This window comes from Myotis nattereri (assembly GCF_964212035.1).
Source record: "Myotis nattereri genome assembly, chromosome: 1".
Taxonomy (NCBI): Eukaryota; Metazoa; Chordata; class Mammalia; order Chiroptera; family Vespertilionidae; genus Myotis; species Myotis nattereri.
The window spans coordinates 229,057,239-229,068,606 of NC_138075.1; positions in this window are offsets into that span (position 1 = coordinate 229,057,239).

Sequence of the window (11,368 nt, forward strand, 5' to 3'; positions counted from 1 at the left end):
TCTGGGAGAGGTGGCTGCTGAGGCCGTACTCTGTGTGGCCAGGCAGGCCTGGGGGCCAGGATGGGCCTTGAGGTGAGGGAGCACGTGCAACACCGGCCTGCGGGCTCCGCAGCCCACCCCGCCCACCTCCCCTGACTCCCTGGGCCAAATGCTCCCGCTCTGGGGAGGCTCCGAGACCTCTGGGCTGGGGGGCCTCCTTGCTCCTCCCGCTGTCAGATGACCTGCCTGACTGTGAGCTGGTCTCCCCAGGGGCCTGTGGGCTCCCGGGACAGGGCTGGGAGGCTCAGCCACCTTCGCCTGCCGAGCGCTGGCCTATCTGCTGTGAGAACTGTGAGCTGGAGGCCAGCTGAGGCCTCACCTGCCTCTGCCACCCCAGCGGTGTGACCGCAGGCAGTCGCCCTCCCTCCCGGGGCCTCGTAATCTGCAGGGAGGTGGAGCAATCCCTCCTCACAGGGCGGTTGTGAGCCTCAGAACTGCCAGGCGCCCCCCCACCCCGACACCCTCCCACCCGCTTTTCCTGCTGCCCTTGGACTCTTGTGTCCACATGAGCAGCCCCTTCACCTGGTATGGGACTCAATGCTGGGAAAAATAATGATGCCTGCATCAGAGGTTTCATTAGGGTTGAATGGGGTAATTCAGGTAAATGAGGGAGTATCCCTAAAATTTTAGCAACCAGCATCATGATCACCACCACCATCATCACCATCACCACCATCACCACCATCATCACCATCATCACCACCATCACCACCACCACCATCACCACCACCACCATCATCACCACCATTACCACCACCACCATCACCACCACCACCATCACCATCACCACCACCATCACCACCATCATCACCACCATTACCATCATCCCCACCATCATCACCATCACCACCATCACCACCATCATCACCATCATCACCACCATTACCACCACCACCACCACCATCACCATCACCACCATCATCACCATCACCATCACCACCACCATCACCATCACCATTATTACCATCACCATCATCACATCACCGCCACCATCACCATCATCACCATCACCACCATCACCATCATCACCATCATCATTACTATCACCACCATCACCACCACCACCACCACCACCATCACCACCATCACCATCACCACCACCATCACCACCATCACCACCACCACCACCACCACCATCACCACCACCACCATCACCACCACCACCACCACCACCACCATCACCATCACCACCACCACCACCACCACCACCACCACCACCATCACCACCACCACCACCACCACCATCATCACCACCATCACCACCATCACCATCATCACCGTCATCATCACCATCACCACCATCACCACCACCACCACCATCATCACCATCACCATCATCACATCACCACCACCACCACCATCATCACCACCATCACCACCATCACCACCATCACCACCATCACCATTACCACCACCACCATCACCACCACTCTATCATCATCACCATCAACATTGCCACTACCAACAGGCTCGATGGGGCCATCTCTCTGGGTGAGCTGTTCTCTCCAAGCCCCTCACTTGCTGGGGGGCTGCGCACCCCCCTGCCTCCAGGGAGAAGGTCACAGCCCGGGCCAGCCGTCTCCTCAACTTCCTGCCTCCAGTCCCCGATCGTGCTCACCAGAGTGAGCCACGTGACGCCGCGCTGACCACTCACAGCTGGGAGGCATCGCTCCGAGCACGTGGCGTCCGGGCTGTGCTGTCCTCTGATGACCCTGTAACGGAGTCTGTGTCCCCTGCCAGGTGCATCATTCTTTTTCCCAGCATTGAGTCCCATGCCAGGTGAAGGGGCTGGATAGACCCAGGCTCACATTTCAGCTCTGCCCCCTTGGGCTGTGTGGCCTGGGCACAACCTTAACCCCTCTGAACACACCTCCTCGTTTGCATAAGCGGGACACGCACGCTGCCAGCAAAGCCAAATTTCCAAATCACTCCCACCCCTTCCCCACCCTCCCAGCCTGTGGGGACATCAGTGGCTGGCGCCGGGCGGGGCCGGGTGAGGACACAGGCCACCGAGGTGCAGCATTCAACAGGCGTCTGCTATCTGTCCGCAGGGCCGTGCCAGTGCAGGGCTGGCGCCCGAGAGGAAGCCTCCTAAATGCCGCTCCCGGGGCTGCTCTCTCCTCCCCCGGTCCCGCCCGGCTCGGCCTGGACCTTGGACTCGGACCTCAGAAGATGGCAGACTCAGGGGTCGCCTCTCGGCCTCCTCCCCCACAGCGGGCAGGTCAGGCAGGTGAGGCCATTTCTGTGCCCAGCCCGGTCTGTGCCCCTGTGATGGGGCAGAGCTGAGGTGGGCAGCGCCCTGCAGGAGCCAGGGGGGCCCTAGGTGGCCTGCCCTCCCCTTTCCACTGAGGACCGCAGCCCCAACCTGGGCAGCAGGGGACACAGCCCCACTGGCGTCCCGCCCACGGGCCGAGGGCAGCACGCCTGGTCCTGCCAGCGGAGGGTGGGGACGGAAGGTCGGCGCTGCTGTGCGAGGTCACACCCGGAAGGCCAGACGCAGGGCTGTGACGGGCAGCCCTGGGCAGGGGGGCAGCCCCACGGGCCCGGCCTGGGCGCAGGAGGCTGTGGTCACCAGGAGCGCGCCTGCAGAAACTCTGGCGACAGGGATGTGGCGCTGGCCCCCTGCGGCCGCTGGGCGCTGCTCAGGCCTGACCCCATGGCTCCAGGGAGCCTCCGGCGAAGTCACAGCCGTGCGTCCGCAGGCGCCCAACTGGGGGCCCGGCCGTGCAGGGGAGACGCCTCCTGGAAACTTGGTGAAGGAGGCGGAGGGGACGGAAGCCTGCCCCAGCCCCACACAGGCTCCTCTGCAGCAGGGCCCCAAGGAAGGGACGCCCGAAGGGCAGGACCCAACGGTGACCCAGGGCGGGCGGATGAGCAGGCCTCTCCCCAGCGCCTGGCCGGGTCCCCAGTGGCCTAGACGCCTCCGCCCATCAGCCACCTGCCCATCCATTCACGCAGCTCCCCCAGGCTCCTCTAGGGGCCCCGGGCTTTGGGGGCCAGCTTCTCCTCCCAGCAGGCCTTCCGGTCCCCGCCGTCCCCCGCTGACTCCACCGCCCAGCCGGCCTCCCCGACCCGGGCCTCCCCCACCCCCTTTCTGGAGGCACAGCTTCCCGGCCGACCCTGGCGGGCTCAGTGGGCTGTGGTGGTCCCCAGAGGCTGAAGGAATGACGTTGCCAACTGGAAGGGGCCGGGGCGGGGAGGCGACAAGTCCTAATGAGAAGCAGAGGGAGCTGGCCGCCGAGCCTTCCTGGCGGGTCCCCGCCTCCCAGAATGCCGAGCGCGGAGCATCTGGGCCACCCACGCCCGCGCGGGGGCAGCTCTTCAGTGAATGTGAGAACCTACTGTGTGCTACCATGTGCTCATCCCCCCGCATCTCGTTATTGACTTAATTTTCAAAATAGCCCTCTCCTCGTTTTACAGACGAGGAGACGGGGACCAGGGGCCCGGGTTCCACACTGAGGAGGCAGCCGCGTGATCTGAACCTTTAACCCGCATGGGCCCGGGGCCGTCCCGCCCTCGGCAGACAGGAGGGTCGCCTGCAGCATCGGGGTCCCTGAGGCCTCCTGTGCCCCCACTGCGCCCCGAGTTGGGAAGAGGTGTGTGGTCCGCTCCCGCTCGCCGAGAGGGCCACGGAGACCGGGAGGGGGCTGGTACGGGGCCACCAGGGCCAGGTGTGTGCGGGGAGGGCCCCTCGCTATGGGGGCGGGCGGGAGGGTGCAGGCCAGTGCCGGGATGGCAGTTCCGGAAGTGCACCTGCTGTGGGCCCACTGTGTGCCAGGCACGGAGTCTGCACACACAGTGCTCTCCCAGCACAGACCAAACTGGCGCAAGGCCCCCAGCAAGAGCGGGCGAGTGCTCCCCACTCCCTCACCCCCGAAGGCCCCAGCGGCTCCCTCAGAGGGTCGGAGGGGGAAGCAGGCTTCCTTCGGCCCGTGATCCTGGGGCTTGGCCGGCCAGCTTGCCGCGGACAAGACGCAGAGTTTGGCACCGCATTAGGAATAAGTACATTTTAAAAAACAAACCTAACGGGGCATAGCGACGGATAACTGTTGGGGGGAGAGGGGGAGATAAGGCAGGAAAGGCTCTGCTGAGTCGCCGGGGGGGGGGGGGGGGGGCGCCGGGAGGAGGGGGTGGGTGGGCAGCGCTGAGAGTGCACACCGCTCCTCCGTGAGGGCAGTCGTGGGTGCTGACCACGCTGAAAAGCAAGACGCAGCAATACAAGCATGCTATTTTGGAATACAGACATAAACACCAAAAAACTTGGTTTAAAAAAAAACACAAGGAAAGAGGAAGTGGCTGTCCCGGGGGAGGAGCGGTCCGAGTGGTGGGCGGAGGGCAGGCGGCTGGTTTGTGAGGAGCCAGGGGATCATCAGCTCCTTACGTGGCCGCCATCGAGGGGACCGCGTGTGTGAGGCTCCTTGCTCCGTGGGTGTGGCCGCCTCCCAGGCCACGGCTGGGGGACACGCTTGGCTGAGTAGCCTGCGATGGGGGTGGGGTCCCAGCTGCAGAGGCTGTGGGGGCCCAGGACAGGGCATCTCCTGCACCTTGGCCTCACCTCCCCCAGGTCCTCACGGGAGCTGAGGGCGGGCCGTGCGCAGCGGGCAGCCCTGGTGCTCAGTGCCAGCCGCCCCGCCCCAGCCCCCGCCCCTCCCCCACGCGGTGCCGGCCCTGTCCCGCCTCCGCCATCACTTGGGAAGCCAGCACTGATTTCTTCCCACTTGAGATACATGGAGCGCGAGCCAAGACTCATTTGTCTTCTGAGAAAAATACATTGTTCTGGCCGCTGCGGCCAGTGTGGGAACCACCCCCTGGATGTGGGGGCGGTGAACTGGCCGCGCCGCCGCCCTGGGCCGTGAGCTAAGCTCCCAGCCGCTGGCGGACGCGCGGCGCTGACGGCAGCTGCGAACACTTCGCTTCCTCCCGTGAGCCCACGCCCCACGCTCCGGGTTCGGTTTCCCAAGCCCTGAACCCGCTCCAGCGCCTGTGCTGTGGCCCCGCTGGGTGCTATGCCGGCATCTCCCAGGCCCCGGCCCAGGCCTGTCCCAGCTGCCTCTGGGTGGCTCCCGCCGCCCTCAACGGCACCCCCACCGCCGCCTGAGTCTCCGCCCCCGGAGCTGCGTTGTCGCACCTGCTCCCATGGACAGCTGTGCACCGCTGGGCTGTCACTCCTTCCTCCCCAGGGCCACCAGCAAGTGCTGAAGGCACCACCCCCAGCAGATCCAGAACCTTCTTACCACCTGGGATGCTCAGAACCACCGGCAGCTGCTGGGTCCGTGTGGGAGCCTCACCCATCTCCCTGCCCAGCCCTTGCCCCAGCCTCACCTGCCCAGCCTCACCTGCTCAGCCTTACCTGCCCCAGCCTCACCTGCCCCCAGCCTCACCTGCCCCAGCCTCACCTGTCCAGCCTCACCTGCCCCAGCCTCACCTGCTCAGCCTTACCTGCCCCAGCCTCACCTGCCCCAGCCTCACCTGCTCAGCCTTACCTGTCCCAGCCTTACCTGCCCCAGCCTTACCTGCCCCAGCCTCACCTGCCCCAGCCTCACCTGCCCAGCCTCACCTGCCCCCAGCCTCACCTGCTCAGCCTTACCTGCCCCAGCCTCACCTGCCCAGCCTCACCTGCCCAGCCTCACCTGCCCCAGCCTCACCTGCTCAGCCTTACCTGCCCAGCCTCACCTGCCCCAGCCTCACCTGCCCAGCCTTACCTGCCCCAGCCTCACCTGCCCCACAGCATGTGCCTCTGTCCTCACCCACTGTTTCCCCTGTTCATCTCCTGCCCTGTCGAATGCCGGCACCATGGCAACATCCCTGTCCTGTGATGGCGCCCAGGACAGAGCTGCGGGCTGACTGAGGGGCCGCAGGGTCTGACTGTCCTGAGGGCTGTGCTGGGAACGGGGCCAGGCCGCCCGAGGGGTGCCTGCCGGAGGGAAGCAGGGAGGAGGGATGCTGCCCTGGGCCCAGGAGGGCTCCCTGGAGGAGGTGTGGCTGAGCGCATTCAGGGTGCAGTACGGTGACCCCATCAGGGCTCAGTGTGGACGCCCACCCTCCCCTCCCTGCTGACCGGGGCGCAGCTTTACCGCAGCATCAGCAGAGGGCGGGCCCTGGACGCTCATCGCCGTGCACCAGGCACCAGCCCCTCGAGGCCGTCACCCAACAGCTGCTAACTGGACCCTGGTCCCATGCGTGTGAGGCCCTAGAGACCCAGAGGAGGCCACACAGCCTCGGCCCAGCCACGTCCGCAAGCGAGCAGGTCCCCGGGACAGGAAGGCCACCGGATCACGGAGACGGGCGGGGGAGGGAGGGTCGGTCAGGGCACAGCCCCCAGAAGGGGAGCTGCTGGGAGGCCAGGGGGCAGCCTGTGCAAAGGCCTGAGCGCCCGTGTCCTGGAGGCCGGAGGGCCCTGGGAGGACAGCTAGTCACGGGGGAGGCGGCCGTGAGGCCAGGCGGCCCCGCAGCTGCTCCTGCTGGTGCACATCCGGCCGGCCTGCCAGCCCCGAAATCCGCTCCGTGTTTTGGTTTTGGTTTGTGTTTTTCTTTTTTAAGGAAAAACAGCTGCAAAGCCAAGAGAGAATAAATGTTTTCAAGAAACTTCTGATGCCACAGGCGGCCCTCAAACTCCGCGCCCGTCCCCGACAGCCCCTCCCGCGGGGCTGGCCGCAGGGATCGCGCACAGGCCGGGCTGAGCGGCTGCCCGGGGTCAGCACAGGGGGCAGCTCAGGCCACACGGCCTGGGCCTCGTGTGTCCAGGACACGCTCACGCCCTGCAGGCCGAGGGCCTCACACGGCTCCCTCAGTGGTCTCCCAGTGTCCCACTCGCACCCGGAGCCCAGCTCACCGGGCTGGCCAAGCGTCCCCCGGGGCATGGGCCGCCCCCTGTGCCCCAGGGGCCCAGCAGCAGCAGGTTATCACGCAGTGAACATCTGACCTGAGCTGGGCCCACCATCCCCTGGAGTCCTCCCTGGAGCCCTGCAACACGGGCGATGCTGTCGCATTTTACAGATGAGGAAACCGAGGCACCACATGTCGCAGCACTTGCCTGGGCCAGGAGCTGACGCCAGCGTGTGAGGTCTTGCCTCTCCCAGAGACCTGGGTCCAGCTGGAAACGGGGAGAGGCAGTGGGGTTTGGGGGAGGGTGCCGGCTGGAAGCCAAGGGGGGACTGCAGGCTAGGCTCTGACGTCAGTGTGGCCTGGGGCAGCCCCCATTTTGCACCCCACCCCAGTGCAGGCCTTCATGTGGTCCCTCCAATAGAGTGAGAAGGGGCGCTGGGGGTTGGGGGGAGGCAGGAGGTCCAGAGAGGGTCCAGTCTGCGGTGGCCAAGGGCACGCCAGGTGGTAGTGCCAGGCAGGGGAGGGAGACACGGGAGGTCCACAGAGAAGGGCCCTGAGTGCCATCCGAGGAGGGAGGGAGCTTCGTGAGGCCGGTGTGGTCAGGTGTGGTGGGTGCCCACTCAGAGGGGCAGGGGAGGGCTCCTGGGAGGGGCACCACAGCCTGGGCAGGACCTGGTTCCAGGGTCGAGGTGACTCCTGGGTGTCTGGCTGGGGGTCCCAGGCTGTGCCCTGCCCTGAGGGGGGAGCAGTGAGCGAGGTTCTGGGGGACCTGACAGCTCCCTGGGCAGTGAGACGTGAACCAGAGCCGGACTCCGAGCCGCGCAGGCCCTGCGGTGTCCCTGGCTTCTCACATGCAATCCCGGCCTCAGAACAGGTGTCCATGCAGCGGGCAGCGGGCAGGCGGGCAGAAAGGCAGCCGGTCACTCGGAAACCTTCCCAGAACTCCCTCCCCTGGACGCCTGCTTGCACCAGGGCCCTCGCCTCTCGCTTCCCTGTCTGCAGGCCTAGTCACAGCGATGCTGATGGGGTGACAGCTCTGTGGACGGGGTACCCCGCCCCAGGGTACCCCACCCCCTGAGACTATGCTGTGCCCAGAAAGCTGTGACACCCTCCAGCCAGGGGACACGGAGCCCTTTGTGGGGACAGGAGGGCGGTAGACGCGGCTATTGGCGCCCGACAGCGTCTGGCCCGCGTTTGCTAGGCGTCAGCCCGACACCCGCCACAGCGCTGCTGTATCCCTGACGCCGGACTCTCCACCGCTGCCACCGAGACCTGGCGCTGTGCAGAGCAGCCCTGTGAGGTCACGGCCTGCTGGGAGCCGGTCCATCCTTGCTGTTTCAAGGGACCTGGCATATATGGCATACTGTTCTTAATATGTTTGCTCACCTTCTTGGCACTATGTGTTTTAACCAAGGTCTCTGAGAAAGGTTGTTTCCCCAGGTAGGGATTTTCCCCTGAAGTTAGGGAGGGAATAAAACCTCTTAACTAAGTGCCAGGCGGGTAATCACTTTTACTACGAACAATCATGCTTAAGCCACATAATCCTTACTCCCTGGAATGGAGATAAGAAACGCCCTAACCTTTGTAATAGAGATTGATAGGATTGAATCAACTGGTATAAATACAGATGTAAGAAGACAGAACGGAGAGAGACACAGAAATTGGCACAGAACCTACACAGAACGTTCTCTAGAGACAGAAGAACTTTGCTGGAGAGAACATGGCAAAAGATCCTGGACAGAAACTGGCCTCAGAACCTAGAGACAGAACCTAGCGAGAGAACATGGCAAAAGATCCTGGACTGAACCTGACTACAGAAATTGGCAAGAGAACCTGACTAGAACCTGGTGACTGAACCTGGCTGGAGAACCTGGACAGAACCTGGCTGGAGAACCTAGCGAGGGAACATGGCTACAGAACCTGGTTGGAGAACCTGGAGAACCTAGCAAGAGAACATGGACACAGAACTTCAGAACTTCGCTGGAGATCCAGACCAGAACTTGGCTGGAGATCCTGGTTAGAGATCCTGGCTAGGCTGCTGATCAACTGAACAGTGTCTCTGTGTCATTCCTTCTTCGCCAACTCCATCCACACCTTTGGGGACCCCTGGACCTGCTGGGGTTGGACCCCGGCAACAGCCACTGTCCAGCTTACCAGCCTGACGCTGAGTCAGGCCCAGGCCCGGCCTCGGGCGTGCAGCCGTGGGCGGGGCTGCTTCCCGGCCTGGGGAACATCTTGGGAAGCGAGGCCGCTGGGCAGACTCTGACCCTCCCCTCTGGCGAGTTCCCCGCCCCCACAAGTGGGGGCCCTGCAGGTGCCGCCCATGCTGTGTCCGGCCTGAGTCAGGTCTGCCTTTGAGCTGACCCAGGAGTGTCCTCCTGGAAAAGGGGGTGACCCAATACCAGTGTCCTCCTGGAAAAGGGGTGGCCCAATACCAGTGTCTTCCTGGAAAAGGGGTAACCCAATACCAGTGTCCTCCTGGAAAAGGGGTGACCCAATACCAGTGTCCTCATGGAAAAGGGGTGACCCAATACCAGTGTCCTCCTGGAAAAGGGGGTGGCCCAATACCAGTGTCCTCCTGGAAAAGGGGTGACCCAATACCAGTGTCCTCCTGGAAAAGGGGTGACCCAATACCAGTGTCCTCCTGGAAAAGGGGTGACCCAATACCAGTGTCCTCCTGGAAAAGGGGTGACCCAATACCAGTGTCCTCATGGAAAAGGGGTGACCCAATACCAGTGTCCTCATGGAAAAGGGGTGACCCAATACCAGTGTCCTCATGGAAAAGGGGTGGCCCCACCTCTGGAGTCAGGTGATGCGCTTCAAAGAGCCCGTCCGTCCGTTGCAAACTGCCAGAGGCCGCCGTGCCCTTTGCAGCCGGGAACCTGAGGGTGCAGCCCTGACCTCCCGGAGCTGCTTCCCCGCTCGGCCACGCCCGGCGGCGGGAGAGAAGGGGGACAGGGACGCTGGCTGTGTGGCACCCACTGGACGCCGACCCCAGGCCAGCCTCGCGCTCACGCCGCCCCCTTCCCTTTGAGCCTCATCTTCCCTTGGTCCCTCCGCCTAGCCCCGCGGCGTGGAACCAGGAGCTGAAATCTGCCCACGCGGGTACAGTGTGCCCGAGCCACGTCCTGCCTCAGTCTCTCTATCTGAAATGGGTGGGATCACCGGCCCCTGCTGGGCTCCGAGGTCGAACGGGAGCGACTCCTTGTGCGTGAGCTGGCTGGGCTGCCACACCCCAGACGGGGCCTAACCATGAACGTCCCCCCCCACCCCCACCCCGTCCCAGAGGCAGGAGGTCCAGGACCAGGTGTCGGAGGGCGGGCCCTTCCCCTCCCCCTCCCCGTCCCCTCCCTCCCTCCGGAGGCCTCTCCTTGGCGTGTGGACAGCAGGGTGGGCCCTCTGTGCGTGCCTGTGTCCTCATCTCTGTAAGGACACCAGTCGCCGGGATCAGGGTCACCGTGGCCTCGTTTCAGCTAAGTCCCCCTGGAGACCCCGTCTCCAAGGACAGTCGCAGGCGGAGGGGCTGGGCTCAGGCTCGAACACTGGCACGTGGGGGGACAGCCCCCGGCACAGCCGAGCCCCGACTGGATTTGCGCTCAGAAGCGCCCCGGCCAGCTCCGGTTCCGGAACAGCGTCTGCGGCTCCCATCTTCCCGGAGGCAGGACCGAGGGCGCTAATGCACAAAACAGCCCCGAAAACACGAAGGTTTGTTTAAAACCAAGGAAACCGCCCGGCCAGAGGCACGTTAACTCCAGGCGGATGGCTCCCTCGTTGACACTGACACTGACGCTAGCAACCCGAGCTACGTGCCGGCCCCAGGACGCGCTGGGCCCGAGAGCGTCGGGGTCCGTGCAAGGCTTCAGGTCAGCCTGAGCCCGGCCCAGCTCTCCCTCCCCTCCTCTCTCCCCCCTCACTCCCACCCCCCACTCTCTCTAAAATCAACAGGTCTGTGTGTGCACGCCCCTTTTCTAGGCATGAAAATTGAGGCTTGAGAAGCCAAGTTATCAACCTCGTAATCTGCAGAGCTGGACATTTGGTCTTTACAAACAGATTGCTAAAAATCAATAAAAATAGAACAGGCGTCCACAGCCTTCCCAGGCTCGGGGGCTCTCTGGGCTATTCCGTTCTGCACCCCGTGCACAGGGGTCCGGGCTCCCCAGTGACAGGTCAGGAGGGCACTGGGGTTGCTGACGACACCCCTGCCCTCCGGGCTCATCAGAGGCCAAGGAGCACGACCCGCCGGCCAAAGGAAACGCAGACCGGCGAGAGCCAGCACAGCCGCCGGCCCGCCACCCAGCCTCGCTCACCCGCCTCCTCCACGGCCTCACTGATCGGAACGGCACGGGCACACAGACACAGACATGCACACGCACATGCGCGCACACACGCATGCACGCACGCACACGTGTGAAAGGGTTTGCTAGCAAAGCTCCATGGGGCCGAGCCGCCCGGGATCGTCCGACTGTGGGATCGACCGATGCGAGTGACACGCGCACAACCTGGA